This window comes from Ctenopharyngodon idella, chromosome 3 (genome assembly GCF_019924925.1).
Source record: "Ctenopharyngodon idella isolate HZGC_01 chromosome 3, HZGC01, whole genome shotgun sequence".
NCBI lineage: Eukaryota > Metazoa > Chordata > Actinopteri > Cypriniformes > Xenocyprididae > Ctenopharyngodon > Ctenopharyngodon idella.
The window spans coordinates 51240703-51265975 of record NC_067222.1 but is presented as its reverse complement, the minus strand read 5'-3'; the positions used below and the strand labels follow the sequence as shown (position 1 = coordinate 51265975).

The 25273-nt window shown below is 37.6% G+C and overlaps 1 protein-coding gene and 2 long non-coding RNA genes across 15 annotated transcripts in view; 2 read left to right on the top strand and 1 right to left on the bottom strand.

Annotated features, from left to right (window-relative positions):
• The first annotated feature begins 4149 nt into the window (after positions 1–4149).
• On the top strand, positions 4150–5365 carry LOC127508971 (uncharacterized). Its single transcript, XR_007929050.1, has 2 exons — positions 4150–4858; positions 5189–5365. It is a non-coding gene; the product is annotated as an uncharacterized LOC127508971 (long non-coding RNA).
• A 5855-nt stretch (positions 5366–11220) lies between these two features.
• Positions 11221–13371, bottom strand: LOC127508994 (uncharacterized). 2 transcript variants are annotated; one of them, XR_007929078.1, is made up of 6 exons: positions 12779–13371; positions 12263–12496; positions 11985–12123; positions 11862–11898; positions 11487–11645; positions 11221–11373 (listed from the first exon to the last, which is right to left on the bottom strand). It is a non-coding gene; the product is annotated as an uncharacterized LOC127508994 (long non-coding RNA). The 2 variants fall into 2 exon arrangements; XR_007929077.1 differs by having other exon boundaries at positions 11487–11898.
• A 4385-nt stretch (positions 13372–17756) lies between these two features.
• LOC127508724 (NACHT, LRR and PYD domains-containing protein 12-like) overlaps positions 17757–25273 on the top strand; it is a 506035-nt gene continuing 498518 nt past the window's right edge. For 8 of the 12 annotated variants that reach the window (XR_007928885.1, XR_007928880.1, XR_007928883.1 and 5 more), the window contains exon 1: positions 17760–17848. The gene's annotated coding sequence lies outside the window, so the exon portion shown is untranslated. Of the gene's footprint in view, positions 17849–25273 lie in introns of all 12 variants that reach the window. The other 4 variants (XM_051886992.1, XM_051886995.1, XM_051886993.1 and 1 more) reach the window with 4 other exon arrangements.

Below are 25273 nucleotides of genomic sequence, written 5' to 3'. Positions count from 1 at the left end.
GTACCCAGTTTTTTAAAAAAAAAAAAAAACCTTATGATTGTGTTCATAGAGCGAGCCTTTCACTGACTGTTTACATCTTAATGGAAGTTACACCAATAATTCACAGCGTCATGGGGCGTAGGAATAGGGTGGATATCTGCACAAACTAAATGAAAATGCATGTACATCTTTGAGGTTGCAGTGTCCAAATTTATCTGAAAAAGCCTTGTGTATAAAAATGGGCACTTCACATTTTTTAATATCTGTGTATTTAAACAACCACAGCTGGAAATACAAGAGGCCTTGAAAATTTTTATACATCATCACTGTATTTCTATGGTGACCCCATTGCTTTGTGTATGGGGACCAGGATCACAATTTCAAAATTATTTCCAGGTAGTTGTATTCTTACTGTCACTAACACTAATTATTACATAATTGCATCATGATATTTGTGTGTGTGTGTGTGTGTTATTATCTCAGCTTGATTATGGAATTGACCGTTTGAATAAAACCATGTTTTTAAAAGCTAAATAAATAAGATTAAAATACATGAAAGCATGGTATTTAAGTTGTTGAAAACCGCTTATTTAATTACCTTGAAAACTGAAATGAAAACCATAAGACTTTTGTCAAATGTCAAAATATTATATATATCTGTAGTACACATGGCAGACCAGTATGTGGCGCTGTAATTCTGCCACAGAGATACACTTAAAACAGCAAATAAGACTTGGTGCCTGCGCATAAACCTTGCGTGCTGTATACAAACTATTGTAAAGCTTAGAAATAAGGCTTTATTTTGGCTCAGTAGCTTCTGCAGCACGAACACAAGCATCTAGAGTCTGTTGTTGTTGTTGTTGTTGTTGTTGTGTGTTGTTAGCGGTGTCTGACTAGGGTCGACACGTGGGGTGATGACATTATCGTTTCACTATATATACGGATAGGCGAAAACGCAAGGGCAGCATTTTCACATTTATCCACTCTGGGACGCGGTTTCAAAAATATCGGATTCACGTTCTGAAAACGCCGGATTCGTCTGGACGAAATGCCTAACCGATACAAAATTTTTGCGTATACACCTAAACGCGTCTCCGTGTGGACGGGCTGTAGTTTCTATTATGTTAATTATTCATTGTTAATAGATTAATACTATTAGTATTACACGTCAAACTTTAAGGGTTCCCAGATCAGCTGATGACGCTCTGAACTGACGCTCGATTGATCAAGAATATTCCAATATACAAATAAGATTTCCTCCGATTACCCTGTCCTCGTTTTCTTCTCTTGCATCCTCCCATTGCATCTATGGGGTGAAGCTGAGGCGCGAGGGAAGAGATGCATGAATAAGAAAAGAAAAGCACCCCTCTCTCGTCTTATGTACAAACATACCGCGCAATCTTTACAGATTGATGACGTGACTGTAGGTCAGGTGACCTGTAAGTGCAAAAAGAATTGCCTGAAAAACCACCTCATGTGAGCGTAAAAAGTTTTTTGCAACGCAGCCAGTGATTTTCAAAGCGAAATTCAAAAACAATAAAAGAAATCCGCGATGAGAGGACCTGCATGCTTCTGAGATTTGAAACGCGAGTTTTTGCTCTGATTGCCGCGACGCTCAATGAACATTCAGAATGTTAGGCTGACATGGACTTAAAATGACAATGTAGCATTTAACATTTCCCGTCGTTAAAATGATTAACGTTTTAACTTTGTGGAAGGACAATCAAATGACCGCTAACATTTGCTGTGTGATTATTAATCGCAATAATAGTTTATAATGTGCATCGTGAAAGGAACATTGCTAATGCAGTCGTTCACAGAAGCTTAAAATTTTCATTAAAATATGAGTATTGAGTATTTTGTATATGAGTATTTTATCAGACTATGATAAAGTCAGGCTAAATTTTAAACGAGCTATATCACACACTAGGAAGGGAACGTCAGGGTCATCAACTGCGAACGTGAAACAGAGTTCAGTTCTTATATAATCCTGGATTAAAGCAGTGATTGGCCAGACCTATGAGTATGAATGAATGACGTGACATTACAGTCTTCCTGGTAGAACCTACGCTAAAGCTTTCATTCCTCTCTTCTCTTCTGTGTCCGACACCGAGATGAGTGACAGGTCTGCGTCCCGGACTCGATAGCAGGCGTAAGCTTACGGGCCGCTCAATGCGCTTTAATGTTCATCTTTATTTGTGATTTACATTACATTTACATGACACACCCACTGTTTTTGTCAGCCACATTTTAATTGTAGGTGCACTTTATTTTATTTAAACCCTCTCACCTGCAAGTTTAAAGTTAAGCCCTAATTAGGGCCAATTCAATCAACAAACTCAGTCAACCTGAAGCCAAGACTTTGCGGATGCTAAATTACAAACGGCTTTTTGATATCTCGAACAGTTTGGTCGTGGCGAGGCAATGAATTTATGGTGAAAAAAGGAAACAGGAAGTGTGTTATAACTTCTGCATACATTGACTGATTTTGATGAAACTTAGAAAACTGTGTTCTTTTGCTCCAAACCAGGCTTTAATGGCAAACATGTTGAAGATGAACCGATAGGCTGTGGATTGATGAAATAAGCAGTTTATTCAGTGAACTGAAGCCTCTCCTCCATTGACATCCATTCAAAACGCCTCTCCTCTCCTTCCTAGTTTATCGCAGCGTTACGCTTTTTACTGCTAACCTTGAAAGCTCACCTTGAAGCCAAAACACTAATGGATATAGACCATCTGATTAAAAAAAAATAAAACAACCTATAAGAAGATCCCGATCATGCAAACTAATATCAGAGTTAGTTCAGAATCTAATCTTCAGTAACTAGATCGAAACTTTTGAAAGTCAAACTTGGTTTGGTTTATCAAAGTCTTATCTTAAAATGTAAAGTAGTTTGAAGGTCAGAATAGATAGAAAAAAGCAAAATGATGGGATCAAAAATAGTGAAGTATGGTGTGTTCATATCTGGGAAGTTTGTGTTTGAGTTGGAAAATCATAATTATGACATCAGATGCGTCACTTTGTTCCAAGCAAAATGTACCATTTCTACAGAAAATGCAGCAAGATTTTTAACTCCACTTCTACAAATTGATGAATAAAGAATGTGCATCACTCGTAATTTGACTTTATGGTGGCGTTCATGTGCGTTCAACTGGTAAATATGACTTCATTCCTATTGAAGCAGAGTTTGGAACTGACAGAGGACCGGAGAAAAGCAATAAGAGCATGAAAACGTTGAAAAATGCTCGACTTGAATGAAGAGCATAAAACGCCGGACAGCAGCCAATCACAGTGAGGTTCAGGTAGTGACGTCTGTCTTGAGCCTTCAGAAATATGCAGATTGTGCAGGAGTTTCTGCTGGATTTAGTGTGTAAATCTTATTGTTTACACGTTGGAGTTGTTTTATGTGTGTTAAATATTGCAGTTTCCTTGTTCTTTGTCAGGACACCAGCTCAGTTTTGTCCTGTGTCAGAATCACACGCATCCGTCGTGCTGCTCACGTGACCAGAATTGACCAATACTGAGTCGGTGTTCTGATGTAGAGCCTGGAAGTGCTGGACTGACTATACGACGTAAACAGTGTAGAAGAATGACAGGGAGAGGAGAAAGAAAAGGTTAAAGTGGAGGAGGCAGTGTTTGTGTCTACAGTGATAAAGGTGCTGCAGTTCAGTCATTGTGAGGGAAACCTTGTGTGGCCACGACATTCAACCGCTTTCTTATCTGCCTGGAGAATCCCCTCAAATGTTGGTCATGGTGGTGTATCTTCACCCAAATACTAAAATATGGATATGAAAAAAAATTGATTTTTCCTGGCAGTCTTAACATAGCCTACAAAACCTCCCCATTTCATCAACTTCAACCTGAAAACTGACATTCAGAGAGAGAGAGAGAGAGAGAGAGAGAGAGAGAGAGAGAGAGAGAGAGAGAGAGAGAGAGAGAGCTGCAGTAAAGGAGCTGCTCACTCACTCATGGCCTGATTACTCTAGGCTCCTCCCACTCGTCCTCCTCCACCAATCAGAACGCTGGAAGACTCATTGATCACAGCTGCACTGGAGTACAGGAGCTTTGAAAAGCTCTTGTGGTGAATCAGTGTCTGTCTGACGCTCGCTCAGATCTCTCTCTATCTCTCTGGTTTTCCTCCCTGCGGTATGGTAATATAATGTTTCCTCCTTTCAGCTCCAGTCTCTTCTGGGCTGTTTGTTCTTTTGGCTTTTTATCAGTTTGGGCCTCTATGTTGGGCTCATTATGGGGGAAAAACTTTGACAAAACCATTTTCAGTCTCTTACCCGTTTGCTCACGAGTTTTTGTCCAGCTAACAATCTACATGAAGGAAAGTTTGGCCTCAGACTATTTAAATCCAGAAGAAAAGAAGTGGATATTTTTCAGCATTGATGATGTTGCAGTAAAAGATGGTTGTGTTGGTCAGTGAATCCTGAAAACAGACGCTGTATGGCGGTTTCCACACTTCATGAAGCAGCACAGCCGCTTTCAGCTGTGATGATAAGAAGAAGAAAGGTTTCTTGAGCAGCAAATCAGCATCTTAGCAGGATTTCTGAAGGATCAGTGTTTGTTTGAAATGAACTCAAGATATAATATTGTATGAATAAAACACAGATCGCATCTGTAAATCTAGAATAAAAAAAGGAGGAACTATCAGTCTTGATTCCAGCAGGAGTGTCTGTAAAAACAGAGTCCAGTTCTGAACAACTGTGTTGTCACGTGATGTTAGAGTAAAGATGCGCTGCTCCTTTAAGAGCGACGTGATGACGTCATCGGTGTCAGACGGCTACAGTCTGCTGCATTGAAGATCGCTGTGCTTTACTGTGCTTTCATCTCTAGACATCCGATACATTTCTTGTCTTTTAGGAGTTATCTTTGGTATGTAAATCTGTGAAGATGTGATTCAACTATTTTATTGTATTTTGTGTTCAGCGCAAGATTTAATTCGGATCTTTATACTGATGTGTACCGTACATTTACCGTGCGTTAACTAGAATGCATATATATATTTTGTCTGTTACAATTACTTATTAATCACTAATTTTAATATAATTTAAAGTGATCTAGTGTATAGTTTGAGATATCAGTTCATTTCACACAATCCTATGCACTGTTATTTCATATGTGCCCATTGTAAACTAGCAATACATGTTAAATTCCTTTTGTTTACTTAAATTCATACGTTTATGTATTATATTCTCTTTTCAGTTTTACCCTAAACCCAGTCATCTGTTAAACAAAGTGAACTGGTTATCTGAGTTATCCTCTGTCAATATAAGGCGCATTGGGGTGGAAGAACAACTCCATTTGAGCAAAGCAGATGTGGGAGAAATACATGCAGTTTCTAGACAGATTAAAGAATCAATAAAAACCACTTAAACTAGATGAATCTTGTTCATTGCCTCCATTCTTCTGTGTAATTTAAAGGAATAAAAACAATATGCCTATGAGCAATAATAAAATAAAAACATGACAAATCTGAAAACATGAACAAATCTAGACCGACATACTTATTTGTGAACATTTACAAAATAAGTGTAAAGTTGCAGTTCCCAATCTTCTGATCAGATGTGTGGAACAAGAAGCCATGAATGAAATCACAAAAGCAGCTGACCGTTAAATTCTGCTTTGGTAAATAAATGATCTGTTAATTTCTACAGCACATGCCCAGAAAGAGTCCCAGTGAACACAGCGATCCACGACACTCGCTGAAGAAACACCAGCGCCACCTAGAAATCAAACACTTGATGCTTTCTTATGATAATTTCTGAATCACTACAGGTTTATATTGGATTTTGATCTTGATATTGCTATTTACCTGTGCAAATATGATATTTACTTTTGTTTTTGATATCTACTTTTGAGTAATACCAAATATGCTTGCAAAAAATGCGATGTTGTGCAAACTGCAACTCAGAATGATGTTGCATCCTGTGTGTAATTGAGCTGAAATGTGCAGAATGTTGTGAAAGTTGAAGTTCATGAACTGATTGTGACCGGCCACAAAGGTTTAAAATACATTGTTAGCCAACTGCATGATTTGAATGTGTACTTTTCTGAAATTACATCATTTAGGCACAGTTCCCTCTGATAACAGATCACCCTAAATTGTAAAATCTACATTTCCCGTAAAGCTGCTTTGAAACGATGTATTGTGAAAAACACTATACAAATAAATGTGAATTGAACAAGAAGGCACATGAGGATGAAGAGCATGTTGCAATCTCAGGAGGAGGTGAGCCAGATGAAGACTTCTGTGAAGAAGAGGAAGAGTGCTAGAAAAAGATGACAGCATAGGCGACAGAGGAAGGACATCCGTCTAAAGCCCGGGATACACCGCATGATTTTTGGCTGTCCCAGATGAAAGATTGCCATCGTAAAACAATCGTGGCGATTTCTGTGATCGTGGCTCTTAATCGGTGGTCCTATGTCGTACAGTGAGAGAGGTTCAAAGACGGCCGTTTTTCCGGTCTTGCTACAAAAGATAGCCTACAATCATTTTCTGACAGTGTCAGAAATTCAGCATGATCACCACAGTGTGTTTGCTGCTACGACCTACGTCTACTGACCAGCCAATAAAAATGCGACATGAAATAAACGCGACACGGCGCTAAAACTTAAAACCGCTTACCTCAAGCTCTTTTCCCTTATTTTCAGCACACATAAATCTACAACTGGCAAAGTGTGATTCATCATGGTGTTTTGTTTAGCACTAGCGCATGCTGATGACATTTTATTCTTCTATAGAAACTTGCATCGTAGTCTACGAGTCAACGGGTGTCATCATAGTACAGTCTACATGCATGTCATGCCCAAGTTCAGTGGATCCGTGTCGCACAGTGCGGTTTGTAATGATCTTAAAGGATTGCAAAAAGCGTGCAGTGTATCCCGGGCTTAAAGCAAGAGATACAGAGACTGATACGCCTCCAACAGGAAGATTGGATCAGGAAGTTTAAACATGCTGTGGTGACTCCAAGGTTGAAACGGCCAGATCTGGCCCCTGATGATATGAAGAATTATAGGCCTATTTCACAACTTACTTTTGTTTTAATTTTAGAGAAGGTAGTTCTTAAACAGTTATCATTTTAAATGGAAACTCTATAACAGAAACATTTCAATCTGGGTTTAAAGCAGCTCAGAGTCGGCACTGTAGAAAGTGTTAAATGATATTTTTCTAGCTCTTATGGGGTTATTCTAGTGCTGCTGGATCTCAGCGCAGCATTTGACATGATTTACCACAATAACCTCATCTCTCACCTGGAACACACAGTAGGTTTAAAAGATACAGTCTTGAAATGGTTTAAATCCTTTTTAAGTGATATTATCCAGTGAAGTATGGAAATTAGACATCCAAAACACCTATTTTATCTCCCACACATTTTTCTTTGTATTTGCTCTCGCTGGGCAGCATCTTTAGATTCCATTGTTTCGCCGATGATACTCAACTGTATCTACCACTAAGGCACCCAACAAAATCTTTGGACTCTCTTTTATCTTGTCTAGACAATGTTAAAACTGGATGGCAAAAAAAACGTTTTAATGTTAAAAGAGGACAAAACAGAGGTCACTATATTCTGCCAAGGTCCATTTAGATCTGAGTCCGTTGGCACCGTACTACAAAATGTCGGTATGAAATTTAGGTTTCATAATCGGCGACAAATTAAAACTGGAAAAGCACATTAATTCGGTGTTACGGGCCTGCTTTTATAATCTGCATCTTCTAGTAAAAACCAAACCCTTCTTATCATTTGTAGATTTTGAAAGAGTCATTCATACTTCTTTTTTTATCGATTTTTGTAATTCTCTTTGCAGGCGTGCCAGAGATGCCACCGTAATCTGTGCAAAATGAGGCGGCGAGGCTCTTAAAGAGGGTCAAAAAATGAGTCCATTTTAGCAAATTTGACCAGTAATACTAAACAGATGTGGCTCATATGTGAAGTATGTTATTGGTGTATGGCTGTAGTTCTGTAAAGGGCTGCTGAACACACCAAAAGACATTAACCACATTTACCACCTGTTTTTAAACTTTAAAAAATATCCATCAAACAGTAAATAAAACAGTTTTAAACACTCAAATTGAGTCGCTTTTTATTTTTATTAAATACAATCCTAAACACAAAAGGAGTGTGCTGATGTTGATAGTAATGTCTCACCAGTCTTTCTCATTCACCATCTGGAAGAAAAAGGAAGATACATTTGTATAACAGTGTCATACATCAGATATTATTTAAAACGAGCATTTACAAATTTACCTATTACAAATGATTGTAAATAAACATCACAAAGATTGGCAGCAGTTGAACTCAAGGCAACTTTTACCTCAATAAACTGATAATTCACTGTTTATTAGTCTAATAGTAAGGTAGTTGCTGTAGTGTTTAAGTTTAGGTATCAGGTAGGATTAAGGGATGTAGAATATAGTCATTCTTTATAAGCACTAATAAATAGCCAAACTAATTAATCTGAACAAAGGGTACCTTTGTGAAAATTCAGTTATGTCTTTTAATAAAAATAAGCCAGCTGTACACAACAAACTGCATCAGATTACACACGGGCAAAGAGCTTTCCAAATAAAGGACTCTCTCAAATATGCCAGTGGTGTAAAAATAATCTTGTTTTTGGTTTGAATGAAGATTATTTTTCTTACCCCACTGGCAGATAAAACTCACTTAATTTTGATTTATTTCTTCAGAAAACAAGACAATACTTTTTACTTATCTAGTAAATGCTTCTTAATGTAGGAGTTTTTCGATACTTGTCTAACAGAGTTGGTATTTATTCAGTTTTATTGTGAATTGCTCTGAAATCAGCAGCGGTTGTTAATGTCAGATGTTAGTGGTGCCCTCGTGTGGTTCGGGTGGAGACTGCAGGCGGGAAGTGACGCAACACAGCAGCTGCGACGTGTAGGGGAGAGCAGGGACAAAAGTACCATTTTTCACAAAAATGTAATTTTAAAAGACAGATATTTTTGCTGTGGTCAATCTATCAATACGAGGTGGTATTTTGTACAAATGTAGAACGGCTTCAGTATAATTTCACTTTGAACATAAATTGCACATTGTTACTTTCGACCCCGTCAGTTGGGGCGAAAGTAACAACAATACAAGCTAGATTTGTTGTGTTAGTCTTGTTTTTATTAAATATACCTGACTATGACCATATTAATATGTAACTGCAAACATATTTTGTCCTTTATCTTTGCAAAAAAAATATTAAATTACATTTTCATTTTAAATTGAGAATTTCAGTTTCAATTTTTTTTTTTTTTTTTTTGCAATGTCAATTTATTTTAAACATTTTTTCAACAGTATGAACAATATGAAAATTAAATTAACATAATATAAATTCTCAACATAATGTAACAGTAGTCATGTTTCCAATCCAGCTGTTTTTATGCATAAATTCAAAATATGCATTAAAAACATTTGAATGGAAACACTGCAAATTCATAGGTGGGTGTGGAAAAGCTGAGGTATGACTAAAAACTAAATGTGATTATGGTAAATGTAAACAGATTGAGTGAATAAATGGTGACCAACAGATATGTCCAGAAACATCTGGCTGAATCAGACCTCTGTCTGTCTTTCTGACCCTCACTCTTGGCATATTCTGCTAGTTTAATACAACATAAACATGTTTTAATAAATGCTGCACCGAAGAGAAAGCCACCACATTAAATAACCTGTAGATTGATCATTACTGTGGCACATGAAATGAGAAACACAACTTGTAATTAGGGAAAAAAAAGTACCGCTTCAGCAATTTATTACTGTACTCCAAACTGCTTTCCGGACCTAACCGCGGGAAACAATGACGAAATCACACGATATTTGCCAGCTCCGCCAAGGGTTGCGTGCTGAACGTGCGGTCATAACTTGGAAAGCAAATGTAGTCAGAGCTCTGAGAAAATCGCTTTGTTACTTTCGTCCCGGTTCTCCCCTACTGCTCGCTGTGGGTGGATATACTTATGCTCTGTCTCAATTTAGTAATATTTAGTTGATTATGATGCAAAATAAGTAGTGTTTTTATGTTTGTGATTTAGTTGGCTAATATTTTTACCATTTATTTTGAGTATTAACATATTTAATAAGTTATTTGGTCTTTGGTGAACTCTTGTTGTGCCACACTCTCGTTAGGAAGGCCACGATGTTAATTTTACATTTTATTTAGTTCAATTATGCCATAAGTGTACATAAGACACACAGATAGTCAGATAGAAAGTACTCATTCTTCAGAAGCCAATTCAAATGTTCAGAGTTCAAAACGAGCAGTGACTGATACAAACAATAGATGATCTCCAGATGAATCTGAAAAACTGTATCTTTCACAGCAGACAAACTTCTTTAACCAGACCTCAGGTCAAACAACCAATCAGGCCTGAACAACAACAAACTCTTCACCTCAATTGTTTTAAAAGTATATCATTAATAAATGTCAACCTTTTTATATATATATATATATATATATATATATATATATATATATTATATATATATTAGTTGACATATTAATGATATATACTTTTAAAAAAAATTGAGATTATTTATATTTTTATATATATATTAGTACACGGTTACATTTTATTAAGGTGACGTAGTTACATTGTATTTAGTAGGATAAGTACTGGGTAATATTAATTAACTACTGTACTTACTATAGAGTTACAGTTATGGGTAGGGTTTGGTTTAGGGAGAGAATATATATGAGAGAATACATAAAGAGAACATACACACATTTATATACAACATAATTTGGCAGAATACATTGTCTATTCCAGTGAATAAGGAAAAATTATAATGTAACATACATTTAAACAAATGATTAAACATTTGTAAACATGCTGTTTGTGTATAAACCTGACACTGATGACAGATATGTAAACGCTGACACATAGTTATATAGCTTGACTGTTGTCTTAAATACTTTATCACAAAGCTTTGGGTGTTTCCATTTCATTTATTTTGATGTCATTCCATCTGTTTAATTCATCATTTATACTGAGGATATGGTCAACTTAGTACAAACTTTTAAAACAATGTTTCCTAATAGTTAGTTAGTTCAACTAATTTATTGTAATTATTATTTGTTATCTGTTAGTATTGTTTAGTTCTCGTTCTTCCTCGTTCCTCCTCATTCCTCCTCATTCCTCCTCTTTCGTTGTTCAGTCTCCACCAGTTCATCAGATTTGATCTAATTTTTATGTTGCTTAACATTAATTAATTAATTATTTTTTGTGCTGTGCTTTGTTGGCGCTAATAAAAGAAATAAATTAAACAATGGTTTAAGGGGAATTTTATTAGGAACACTAAACGAACTATATACAAATACAATAAAACATCAACTATGAAACACTCTGGGCGGCATCACACTTAGGCCGACTCCTGGCTCTTCTCCTGAAAAAACATTGTGTGTTTGATGTGAATATTTGCGACGGAGCAGATTTGATGCAGTGAGATGGAGAAGTGATGGATAAAAATGATTGTAATAAACAACAAAACAATTTTACCTCCTTGTTTTTCTCCATGTAGTGCTGTGCCTCTTCCTCCGGCACAGCAGCACTTAACTCCAAGCTGTCATTGATCTTTTTGAGCATCTTGTATCTCTTCCTGCCCCTCACCACCAAGGTGTAGACTTTATTTTCATCCCCCTCGCTGCTGCTGCTCAGCTGTGCAAGAAGACTATTTAAATGTTGTGTTTTGTATGATGACACACACTGCATATTTACAGCATCATTTAAAGCCATTTTATTCACAAACACAATGAATGTGAACATTACATTTACTACATTCATCATGTCACAAGCCACTCGCCTTTTTGGAAGAAGAGGATGAATTTACGTGTAAATCCCACAAGTATTTAAACACAAAACACATTTACTTACAAAGTTGAGACAGTTGGACGACATGATTATGGGTATTCTGGATAAAAAAAAAGATATAAAAGCAATGCATTAGACTGTTTAGCGCTATTGTGAGCGAAACACAAACATTAAATAAGTGCTTACAATTCACTAACGCCGTAAACAACAGACTGAAGAACTGTCAAAAACGAGTGCAGCTTCAGCATCCGGTCTAGAGTTTGTGTGTGAGCGTGGATCAGGATTACAACATCTCAACTGTTGATCATTTCCAGGCTAATGATGCCTAATCAATAAATAAACATGATCAAATTTCTGGTGTAGAGTTTGTGTGAGTGTGGATCAGGATTCCAACTGCTCATAAAACAAAACATCACAACTGTCTGTGTAGCAAAAATAACTGGAGCTGACGCTCAGAGACTCACAGGCAGGAACGCTTCAGCTGGAACACACTAAAGCGTGTTTAACAGGTCTAAACCGGGAAATTAGATGCATCCATCTTCTCCCTCTCACCATTCCTGTCGTTTCCTCCACACTTTCTTGCATCTGCTGTGAAATAAATAGAGCTTGAAGGAGAGGAATAGAGTATAATGAATACATACTAGATTGTGTTTGATGTGAATATGTTCCTCACAGCAGACCGACAACAGTCCTTCTCACTGTGACAGATAAAGACACATGGAAACAAATGCCAGTAAGACAATTGAACACATAAACAACATGAAGTCCTGAAGAAATAAAGCAGATTCACTGTCATGAAATCAGTGTCTAATGAGTTTTGAAGTAAATGATGAATTCAGGGATAATGCCAAAAAAAAGTGAATAATGTAATACAATTGTACATTTAAACACAACGAAGGTATTTAAAATTTACAATTGTATTACATTATTCACTTTTTTTTTTGCATTATCCCTGAATTCAACTGTGTGTAAGTAAATACCTTCCTTGTGTTGATGTGAATGTGTTTTGCAAGTTTGATACAGCGTGTGTCTTCCTCTGTCAAATCCACATTTCCCCGTGCTGGTGAAGTGTGTGTGGCTGGAAGAAGAAGATGCCGCCACATGCTATCATGGTTATAAGGGAAGTGTAATTTTGTGAGCTGTGAAGTTTTGAGCACTTGGAGAGCATAAGCACAAACACTTCAGGACTTCATGTAGTTTGTGTGTCACAATAATGCAGGCTTTGTAGTTTAAGCATATAAACGGTGTTAACATGTACTCACATGTACTCACGTGATCAATCCTCTCGGAGGGGTTTGCCATGATTTCTGTGGCTAAAGTGGAAAAACAAGTTAAACTCAGCGCTTGATCAGCACTGTTATGACTGTTCCATAGTTCATCAAAACAAATCATAGGACCTGCTAGAGACTTTTTTTTTTTTTCTTTAATTTTTGTGTTTTGAAAAACTGCACCAAAATGAGCTGAAATAATAAAACATGTTTGACGGTGCATGCATCTAATATTCTCAATCAGAGAGAAATAAGCTTACCTGTTGAAGTCTAAACTTGTTCGTGCTTGCCCGACCTGTCGTCAGTGTGGGCATGGCTACAATTCAAATACCTGTCATGAGCAGTATTCATACTAACCTTTCAAATTTAATCTAATTTAATTTAACATCATTTTCAACATCAAACACAAACTGTGCACATCACTATAATTGGTCTTTTATTCTTTCAGTTCCCGTTTGAGAGAAAAAGACTGTAGGCTTACATGTAACTACAACTCCTAGAATGCATTTAACATGTCTGTGCCATTTGTAGACACTGAAAATGCTTCAACCTTTTCTGTCGCGATCATAGGTCGTGATCATAGGTCGTGATCATCGAGAGTGATGAGAACTTCGAAATGTCAACGGGTAAGAAGAGTTATTATATTTTGTAAAAAAGAGTAGTGTTTTCATTACTGTAAGTATTTTTAACGTTTTTTTTTTAAGTAAGTCCCTATGCTTATCAAGCCTGCATTTATTTGATAAAATACAGGAAAAAAATAATGGTTTTCTATTTCTGTGATGTAAAGCTGAATTTTCATCATTATTATGGATTTGTAAATTAATGTGTCCCATGCACTCACTCTCTATGCAGACAAGTTGTGAGTTTCTGATAATAAAGGCATGGTGAAAAGGTGAGTTGCACCATTTAAAGATAATATAACAGGGTTTTTCCTGGGTCAGACATGGTCATCGACACAAACAGTAAAAATTTCTCTACCCACATGATCTGTGAGCCCAATACTGACAATAATTTACTTGCCACTCTCACTGTAATCCTTTCTCGCCCTCTTTGCAAAAAAAATCTGTGATTTCATAGGGTTTTTTTTTTATTAAAAAGTAGAATTAAAAAGTTAATTTAACTAATAGTCTAATTTTCTACCATATACTGTACAATTGAATGCACCCTAGCTAACAACAACTTGCTATGTTCTGGTTTCACCTCACTCCAGTCTAAACTGATTTTATAGGTAATTTACTACTTTGTCATATAAATAACCTGAAAATACTGTGGATAATTAAGGCTAAATCTTACTAACCACTCTTGTTAAATGGGGTAAGCACACTGACTTTCTCATTTCAGAGGTGTTCTGAATAAAGGATTTGTTATAGACTGATTTAGACAGTGTGATGTCTCGTGAGTTCAGTGTTGGACAGATCAGTTGTTTTAACCATTAATAAAATGAATTGTTCAAATGAGTCATTAGATCACGAATCGGACATTAGTGGACGTGAACACGTTGCATGCGAATCGCGGCTGTTATTAGGACATCGCAAAATGTCAACACAGAAAACACTTCACTGGATATGATTTTGTCTATTGAAAGTGTGGTTTATGTCAGCTGCATGTGCGGGGACGCCTGTCAGAGAAGATGAGGTGACGTTCTTTAGCACTATTCACACCCAGCGGTTATGCAGGAAAAATTCTCAGAATGCGCCACATGAAACATGGATTCGGTCTTCCCAACTTTTAGCATCATTTATATGTGTGAGAAAGGCAGAGCAAAGACAGTGCTTAGTTTGAAGACAGAAAGTTTGTGAGCACAAGGGAGGAGCTCTCTGCTTGTTCTCTCCGTCAGTTAACGTGCCCTATCACAACTCACAATAACTGATCAAATAAGGCTTTGGCGGGACAAAAATTCATTTTGGCAGCCGCCAAAAAATGTTCAATGTAGGAAAAACCCTGTATAATTGCTTGAATTTATGTTTTTATGTTTTATTTCTCACAAAAAGTCTCTCTGCAGATGTCACAATCACCAGTGAGAGTGCCCGTCAGTGCCACCAGAGAGCACTCCAACCTGGACTATTATTATTGTCAAAGACTCCATTACCCATAACCCAGGCTACTATCAGCCATGATGGTTCACAGCTGTTTGTCATTAACCTCATTTACTCTGTCTATAAAAGCCTGGTTCAGTTATTATGTACTGCTCCAAGACTCAAAGATTGAGGATCCAAATGCAGTATTTTATTAGTGAGAGGGTAATCCATGATTGAAATCAAAAGTCAGGCAAGGGTCAAAACTAGTGATGGGACGGTTGATACCGGGACTCTGATGCTGTTTTCAAAGCACTATTGTATCACAATGACAATACCACGTGATTGATGACGTTTGAAGCTATAAGGATAATGCATTTAATCATGTTTTATTGCTGGGGTCTCAGGGACCCCAAACAGAACATAAGGGTTAAATAGCTCACCCAAATGATTTTTTCAGCTACTCACATAAATTATCATATGATCACATCATTGTATATTTTATATTGTTGATCAATATGTGAATCCGTTGACCAGGCTACACATGACACAATATGTGGTCTCATTGTCACAAATGAATTTAGATGACATTAGAACTGTACTGATCCAAGACAAGAGTGATTCCGTATGTCACAGACTTCCAAAGCTTGTTCAAACTGTAGAACTGCTCTGCGATGATTTAGATATGGTGGAGAAAACAAGTCTGACCACCAGATGTCACTAATGAGCACTGTGTTAAAAGCTTCGAGTAATGAACCGCTTTCGGCACAATTTGATGAAAGCCTCAAAAAGCCTCGGTTTCCCCATCACTAGTCAAAACAAAGAGAGTATCCAGGAAACAAAGAAATAGTGATGTGACATTTGACAGCGAAGCTTGTATCAGAAAAACAAAACATCTCACAGTGAAGCACTGTACCGGAGCTTCATTCGTTTTGCCATAACCACGTAATTGCTTCATATTTCTGATTCAAATAACATGAACCCTTGCGCAGGTGACAAGTGTCATTCGCTTTTTCATTTTAAGATGTTCTCAGACCACATTATTGTTCCAGTATTTTCCAAAAGTTTCTCTTTCACACTGAGATGTCGGAAGACACTTAAATCTTCCTGCGCATGCTGAAAAATGTAAGAAATAATAACGTTTTCTCAGGACAAAAAAAAAAAATCTCAGTGTGGAAGGAAGGCCAAAACATATAGAAAAATATGCAAAAGTATCTGGGTTAATGTAGACATAGACCCTCTGGCATACACGCTGTCTCTCTTGCAAACTCCCTCTACAAACATGCTCTGTGCCATTTTCCACTATTCTGATATTTTTACTGTTAATTTAATAAAAGAGTTATGTAGTAGAGTCTGTTTCATTACTCATGTTGTTTGTTTGACAGATGCCTTTTCAAGATAAACCCCAAGGGATCGAAAGCTGAGAAGAGCACTTCAAGAAATCAGATGACAGTCAGTCCACAGCATGTGTGTCAAACTCCGCTCCTGGAGGGACACTGTCCTGCAAAGTGCTCCGACCAGCTCTAAAACACCTGCCTGGAAGTTTCTAGCAATCCTGAAGACATTGATTAGCTGGTTTAGGCATGTTTAATTAGTTCCTGGAGGGCCACTGTCCTGCAGAGTTTAGCTCCATCCCTGAGTTTGACACCCTTGTTTAAAAGGTTCTTTCACTCTGAACTAAAACTGCAGACTATGAATAGAAGGCATACATGGAGAACATTCTTCAGAAGGAAGTCCAATCTCCCTCCATTCACTTGCACAGAAATTTTCATCAGTGTCACGCAGACTTTGAGAACACTCACTCTTTCCTGCTTTAATTGTTTTTAATGACTCCTTGTAATTCATCTGTTGACCGGTGGTCAGGTTTTGAAGGCAGACTGTTTAATTATTATTCGACTTTTTTTCGTTTGTAACAAATTGTTGTATTGTTAAATTAAGTATACTGCTGCAATTGAGACCATTACTAGTTTTAAAACTGTTTTTGGCTTTTTATAAAATAAAAACTAAATTTTTTTTTTTTTGCATTTAAGAGACTGGTTATTTGTATATAGCAGCATTCAACCTTATTTATAGGTCATTTTATTATTTTTACACAAGTAAATGTCCTTCATTAAAATTTGTCCTTCATTTAATCGTAATTAAAAAGCCAAAGAAAATACAGATTTTATGTAAAATTGTTTATAAACTGTATTTTATTACCAGAAAATTACTGGATTTTTACTGGATTTTTTTTTTTTTTTTTTTTTTACAGTGGGGATCACGCCCAACATATGTTGTGATCTTTTGTTTATACCTTTCTAAACCAGCACAGTACTGACTTTTCTCCATCTCTTCCATTCTAATTTTCACTGCTTGCCCTCCACCTGAATTTCGCATGTCACCAGAACCACATGATTGCAAACAACCTATTGTGTGAAAACAACATGAATTGTGTTAATAGTATGATCACAACAGACGGATGAGGTGCTAATTGTGTTTAGAGTTTTGAAAATGTGACTACAGATTGGACAAAAGGATGTTAGCAATTGTAAAAAAAACTGTAACAAACTTGAAACAAACTACTTCCAAACAGTTCAGTTTACAGAACACAGATTTCAGAATAAAAAACAGCTAAGAGTTAGTGTGTTTGCTGACGTCTGACTGTCACTGACTCTTGAATAGCAGTTTCACTTCCTTTATTTCAGAGAAAGTGAAAGAAATTTCAGAGCTGCTGTTCAACACAACAGTTCAGAAGAGAAGAAAGAAAAGTCTACAAATATTGTTTGAGGTGAGTGTTTCATCTCTCTTTAGTTGTTCTCATCTATTTTCAAAAAGAGTCCATAAATACGTACAATATTTTCACTTTTGAATGCAGATCTGTGAAATGTGTGATGGGAAAAGTTGTGCTGAATAATAATGATTTATAACTGACACAATCTGTGCTTTCACACGTCTGAAGCTTAGAGACGTTTATCTGAAGTAAACTAACCCTAAAACATCTTCTGAGATACAAACCTGCTTTCTGGAAGGTAGGGGTGTGTGGGGGTGTGTGTGTGTGCTTGTGCTTTAAAAACAGTGACAGAAAGAGCAGCACATTGACTCTCTGGTTTGAGGCTGTGTAACACCCTTCCGTCTGATAACAGATCTGTTTCCTCCATTGAGATGTGTAAATCTCATTTAAAAACATACTTATTTTCTATGGCTTTTAATTGTTGGTGTTTTTGGGGCTGTGTTTTGTTTTATGTTTATGATTTTGATGTATAAATTTGATGTTTTATGGTGTTTTTACTGACTGGTCTATACAGGTGCTAGTCATATAATTAGAATATCATCAAAAAGTTGATTTCACTAATTCCATTCAAAAAGTGAAACTTGTATATTATATTCATTCATTACACACAGACTGATATTTTTCAAATGTTTATCTTTTAATTTTGATGATTATAACTGACAACTAAAGAAAATCCCAAATTCAGTATCTCAGAAAATTAGAATATTACTTAAGACCAATACAAAGAAAGGATTTTTAGAAATCTTGGCCAACTGAGAAGTATGAACATGAAAAGTATGAGCATGTACAGCACTCAATACTTAGTTGGGGCTCTTTTTGCCTGAATTACTGCAGCAATGCGGCGTGGCATGGAGTCGATCAGTCTGTGGCACTGCTCAGGTGTTATAAGAGCCCAGGTTGCTCTGATAGTGGCCTTCAGCTCTTCTGCATTGTTGGGTCTGGCGAGTTTGCTGGCCAATTAAGAACAGGGATACCATGGTCCTTAAACCAGGTACTGGCAGCTTTGGCACTGTGTGCAGGTGCCAAGTCCTGTTGGAAAATGAAATCTGCATCTCCATAAAGTTGGTCAGCAGCAGGAAGCATGAAGTGCTCTAAAACTTCCTGGTATACGGCTGCGTTGACCTTGGACCAACACCAGCAGATGACATGGCACCCCAAACCATCACTGACTGTGGAAACCTCTCCTCTCTTCCGCCAGACTCTGGGACCCTGATTTCCAAAGGAAATGCAAAATTTACTTTCATTAGAAAACATAACTTTGGACCACTCAGCAGCAATCCTGTCCTTTTTGTCTTTAGCCCAGGCGAGACGCTTCTGACGCTGTCTGTTGTTCAAGAGTGGCTTGACACAAGGAATGCGACAGCTGAAACCCATGTCTTGCATACGTCTGTGCGTAGTGGTTCTTGAAGCACTGACTCCAGCTGCAGTCCACTCTTTGTGAATCTCCCCCACATTTTTGAATGGGTTTTGTTTCACAATCCTCTCCAGGGTGCGGTTATCCCTATTGCTTGTACACTTTTTTTCTACCACATCTTTTCCTTCCCTTCGCCTCTCTATTAATGTGCTTGGACACAGAGCTCTGTGAACAGCCAGCCTCTTTTGCAATGACCTTTTGTGTCTTGCCCTCCTTGTGCAAGGTGTCAATGGTCGTCTTTTGGACAACTGTCAAGTCAGCAGTCTTCCCCATGATTGTGTAGCCTACAGAACTAGACTGAGAGACCATTTAAAGGCCTTTTCAGGTGTTTTGAGTTAATTAGCTGATTAGAGTGTGGCACCAGGTGTCTTCAATATTGAACCTTTTCACAATATTCTAATTTTCTGAGATACTGAACTTGGGATTTTCCTTAGTTGTCAGTTATAATCATCAAAATTAAAAGAAATAAACATTTGAAATATATCAGTCTGTGTGTAATGAATAAATATAATATACAAGTTTCACTTTTTTAATGGAATTAGTGAAATAAATCAACTTTTTGATGATATTCTAATTATATGACCAGCACCTGTAGTGTAGTGGTAAAGCGCTCTGTAAATAAACTAGACTCGACACTCGAGACTTGAGGCATGACCAGTGACTATATTACCTGCTGAACCTGGTAAAGTTAACCTGGAGCTGTTTCCAGCAGGCCGGAGATCCTCTTCTCCATCAGCTCTGCTGGAATCAAGCCTCTGTTCAAATGAGGAAGACACAGAGGAAATCTTGAAATAGAGGAAAGTGTCTTTGCTTTCACAATCCAAGTGCTGTTTTCTCTTGCAGCTTCTTCTGTCTCTGTCATCATTGGTGTTTCGATGGCTGGGATGTTGTCTGGACTGATGTAGTTTGTCAAACAGCTTCACAGTGATAAAAACAGGATCAGTCATGGAAACAGCTGTGGAGACAGTTCAGATTCTGCTGTAAAGTGGCTCTGAAAGAGAGTAGTGTTGTTATTCAGCTCAATCAGTCCAGTGTTGATTCAGATGAACTATGAAACATATTTCATTTATTATCACAATTTTTTCTCCTCCCGATTTATTAAGCATAATTGTGATATTTTCCTGCTGGTTATTTATCCTGAAAACGTTTCATTTTAATTTCGATTTTGTGTTATCTTGCATTGATATCAAGCCTCCACAATCTTTCATGGTTTCTGTTGTCAGATTTCATATATTGTGTCTGATCTGTGAGTTGATGATTGTGTGTCTCTGTTGTGTGTGTGAGATTTTCACTTCATAGTTTTAAACCAAATGTAAAAAGAATAGATGAAGAGCTCAAATCCATATCAGTACAGCAGGTTTACTCCCAGACTGGACTGTTGAAGTGACAGCTTTAACACTGAGATAATGAGCATTTATTTTTAAATCAAACCCAGATGGGATGATGAACACAATTAAAGTCATCTACACTTTTTACAGTTTTTACTATCTTTAGGACATGTTTCTCAATACACCTTTTCAAATCTTTTTACACAGCTCTCCTCATCAGCTTTAAGTTAATTTCATGTTCAAAATGCACTACTACTAAACTACCAAACTCTTCTGCAGCTCTTCTGTAGTCACATTTTCAAAACTCTAAACACTATTAGCACAACATCCATCTGTGACCACACCATTAACACAATAACTAGGAAGAGATGTCGCTCGAACTGAGGTGCTACAGCGATCTGTCACGACACATTAAACAAATATTTAAAATATACACTCTTTGAGTTGCTTCTACATTAGTTTGGAGAGTAACGGTGAAATATTAAGTTTATATTAAAAACTACAATATTTTTAATTAGGATTAATCGCAATTAATTACAGAAAAAAATGTTTAATTTTTTTAACTGACAGCGACAAGGCTAACAATTCAATGCTAAACAACTTCAGTTTGTTTGCTTAATAAGAGCTGCACCAGTTCAGCAAGAATGAGGAGACTGTCCCTGCGTTCCATTTGGAAGGGCTCATCCCTATGCCCTAATCCATTCAAAGGGTTTACCCTCTGGAGTGAGAGCTTCAAAGGGATGAAGGGTGTAGGGGTAAAAAATCCTCTTTTTTTTTTTTTTTTGGAACGCACTTCGGCGTCATCTTAACGAGACAATCAAGGAGTAGATTGTGCAAGCTGAGCCCTTTGTTTAACGTTAGTTTATTTATTTAGGTTTACCGCACCATATTGTATATTGTGTCTGTGTATTTGAAACATTTGAATGGGCTGATAAAGGGAGCTGTAAAGTATTTTTGTTGAAGTAAAAATGTCGTTTTGACCATATAGTGCCAAATCTAACTCATAAAAATATTACAGTAGTATAGAAAAATATTATACATACATTTATAGGTCAAATCGAACTCCGAGCCTCCTGTACCCATCCTGTGACGTCAAACAACTTCCCTGTGCAAAGGATCATGGGGGCCCGAAGTGTCCATCAGTTGTACCCTTCGAAATCCTTCATTCCGAAGGGCCCTTTGAAGTGGCCAGTTTTGAGCACTTCGGTTTGGAACGACCCTTCAATATGGCGGCCATGATTATTTTCACTCCGAAGTGCCCCGTTTGGAACGCACCGTGCACTTGTGTTTGGATGCTCCTGTGAGAACGCATTTCCTTACTGACGGAGTTGCTGGAGGGAATCTCGGCAGTGCTGATTGGCTGGCGGTCAGTTGTCATTGAGTTCTGAGGATCAACACTCGACGGTGAATAGATGGTTGGCTTTGCAGGGTTGAGCCTCGTGTGTCGGTTATGGGGTTACGCATTGCTGCGTGACGAAGTTTCTCTACCTCTCAAGCTGCTGGAAGCAAGGACTTTGAGAGGTTTTTCTTCAGCGAGGTTCAACGAAGGCTCGGGTGGAAAAGTTGATGAGTCTTGGAATGAGATCTTGGTGGTCGAAGAGCATGTAAATGTGCAAGCAGAACAATTAAAAAAGTAAGTCTGAATCAAAGCGAAAGCCAAGAAAAACTGCTTGTCATTGGGTTTTAACCATCTGACCCATCCCCACGAGTATTTCCGCCAATCAGAAATTGTTTTGGCCGGGTCCTACACCCCATTCTACTCTTCTTGCATGTAATTAGCATAATGTCTACATGATCACATGCGACCAAACTTTTGAGAGTTTTAGTAAACACTTTAAAGGGGTCATATAATGCCACTTTTACAAGATGTAATATAAAGCCCCGTTCACATCACCAGCGTCACGCAGCGACAAAGCGACATGATCCCAATCATTTCAATGGAGTGCTGGCGACATGAGCGACACTGACTGTTGGTGACAGAATGTAGGCATGTCAAGTGACGGGAGACACAACAAAAGTTCAGAAATTTCAACTTTATGCAAATGAAAAGTGAATTTTGCGAGCGACAAGCAATAGGAGTGAAGGCTCTGGAGCTCACATCACCGTCTCGAGTGCAGGCAAGATAGACAGGACATAGTTCCTGAGCGATTTCAATGTTTTATATGATTTTACTGTAACCACATACATATAATAAAATGATGTGTGGAAAAGAAGCGGTCGGCAGTCTTGTGAGTTTGATTCATTCATTGATAGTCGTGTTGTTAATTATATGATGCGGTGAGCAGTTTAGCACTGCTGTAGTTCATATTAAAGTTTCCCCATGCATTATGTTGATTATTAGGGACAAGAAAATGTATTATTTGTCATATTCAAATGATGTTTTAGTAATTTTTGACAGTATGAGTGAGTTTAATTTGTTGATTGATCGATATTTAAATGAGTTGATGATTTAATGCACTGAGCTCTGCAGTCACAACACTCTACAACAGCAGAATGTTACTTTGGTTTTAAGCCCAATTCCTAGTCAAATTAGAATGATTTCTTAGTTTTATATATCATTTGTGATTGCATTTTCTATAGATATGGCCAGATGTGCAGTCTACCAATAACATTAGAGCGACAGCACTAGGAACGGCCACAAGTGACTTCACAGTACAGAGACTAGTGGTGTGAACAGGGCTTAAGTCTCTGGTGTTTATAAGCCGTTGACCCAAAAAACGAGTGTTTAAAGGGATCATATAATGCCACTTTTACAAGATGTAAAATAAGTCTCTGGTGTCCCCAGAGTGTGTATGTGAAGTTTTAGCTCAAAATACCCCACAGATCATTTTTTATAGCATGTTAAATTTGTCAGTTTGTGAGGGTGAGCAAAAACACTCATTTTTTTGTGTGTGTGTGTTCCTTTAAATGCAAATGAGCTGCTGCTCCCAAGAAGAGGGCGGAGTTTCAAGTGCTAGTGTTAGCAGCTCCAATTACCTCAGACTCACTGAAAATGTCAGAAACTGTTCAGCCTTTTATGTTCAGACCGGAGTTGGACAATGATGGAGAGACTCAAGAAGAAGTGAACACATGTAGAATGAAACAGGATGTTTCTGAACGGATAGTTGATGAATTTATGTAGCTGATGTGAAGTTAAAGGGGGGTATCACACACAGTTTCTGCCAATCTCATGTTAATCTTGAGTACCTTATAGAGTAGTAGTGCATCCTTCATATCTCCAAAAAGTCTTTAGTTTTATATTTATAAAAAATACATACGCTGTACTGAGTCTTTTTGAAAACAGCCGAGCTCCTGGAGGCGTGCCGTGTGAGCGGAGCTGAAGAGTGACGAGCATGTACAGCTTTTGTGTAGAGATCATCTGCAAGCCATCAAATGGTCAGCTAAACAACTGTATTTAAACACACAATACACCAACACATTATTCCTGGATAACTTTTGAATCACTATAATGAATATAGCGTATGGATGATGAATAATGAATTTATGAATTCACTACGTTTGTGTTGTTTACATTATATGCACTTAGGCGCCTATTGCCAACAAAACAGACATTTGAAGCAGTTTTACTCACCACCTGTGGTTCTGACTCATGACCGGGATCATTACCGCTGTGACTGATCCATCTTTCAGTTTCAAACGATCTGTAAATCCAGCGCCGAACTGGGCCTTGTTTATGAAACCATAAGCGCCGATCCTGAGGGCTCGAGCAGACACGGAAAAACATGAGATATTCTCCATTCATTTTAATAAAAAGGTGATTGCAACTATCAGTTTCTATGGTTATTTTAATAACAAATATCGAGAGAGCATCAATGTAATGCATGAGAACAAAACTCTGTTCCACTTAACGCTGGGTTCTTTGGGAAGCAAGGTTATCTTTCCCTCGCAACCAAATACACACTTCTTTGGACATTGTTGATTTTGTGAAGTCCTGTGACCTGTGCAACACCGCCGTCAACTTCCGTAAAGCCGAACGCGCGTTGATGGGCGCGCTCTTGCTCTGGTCGACGTGTGTGTGCACTCTTCCGGGAGAAGTGAGTATTTTTGGCACAGAAATACTCCGTCATACGTCCAACTCGTGTTTTGAAACTTTGGCCATGTTTAGCATGAGAATCCAACTCTTTAACAGTGTAAATAAGTCAGAATACATGAAATAGCATTATACCCCCCCTTTAACTATCTTAAAGTCATTGATTAGCATATTCTGTCATGATAATATATAAATCGCTCATGTGGGAACTGTTATAAGATCCTACAGAGCCAGATAATATATGCTGCATGAGACAGAACAGGTGTAGTTTAGTTTAATTATGGTTATAACTTATGTTGTCATGCTTTTATATGTTTTTGTATTTGTTACGTACTGTATTGCAACAGCATGGCCTCACCCCTTTGTTGTGTGTTCTCGGGGGCGGGGTTTATGTAAATTTTAGGATTAGTGATGTCACCAACCTGGGAAGAAGCTCGTTGTAGTCCCTACCAGCCATTTGTTGTAGTCCTTCAACAGATTTCTGTAAAAGAAAATATCTCTCTTTGCATTGAACTTTGAGCGTCGTAACTTTGCAGATGTTGTTTATGCTCAAACAGCAACATTACACACTAACTAAAGTTAAAAAGTGAAATCATAATCAACCACCCCTTAAAGAAACCAGCTTTCATAGTCTAACACCTTTATGGTGA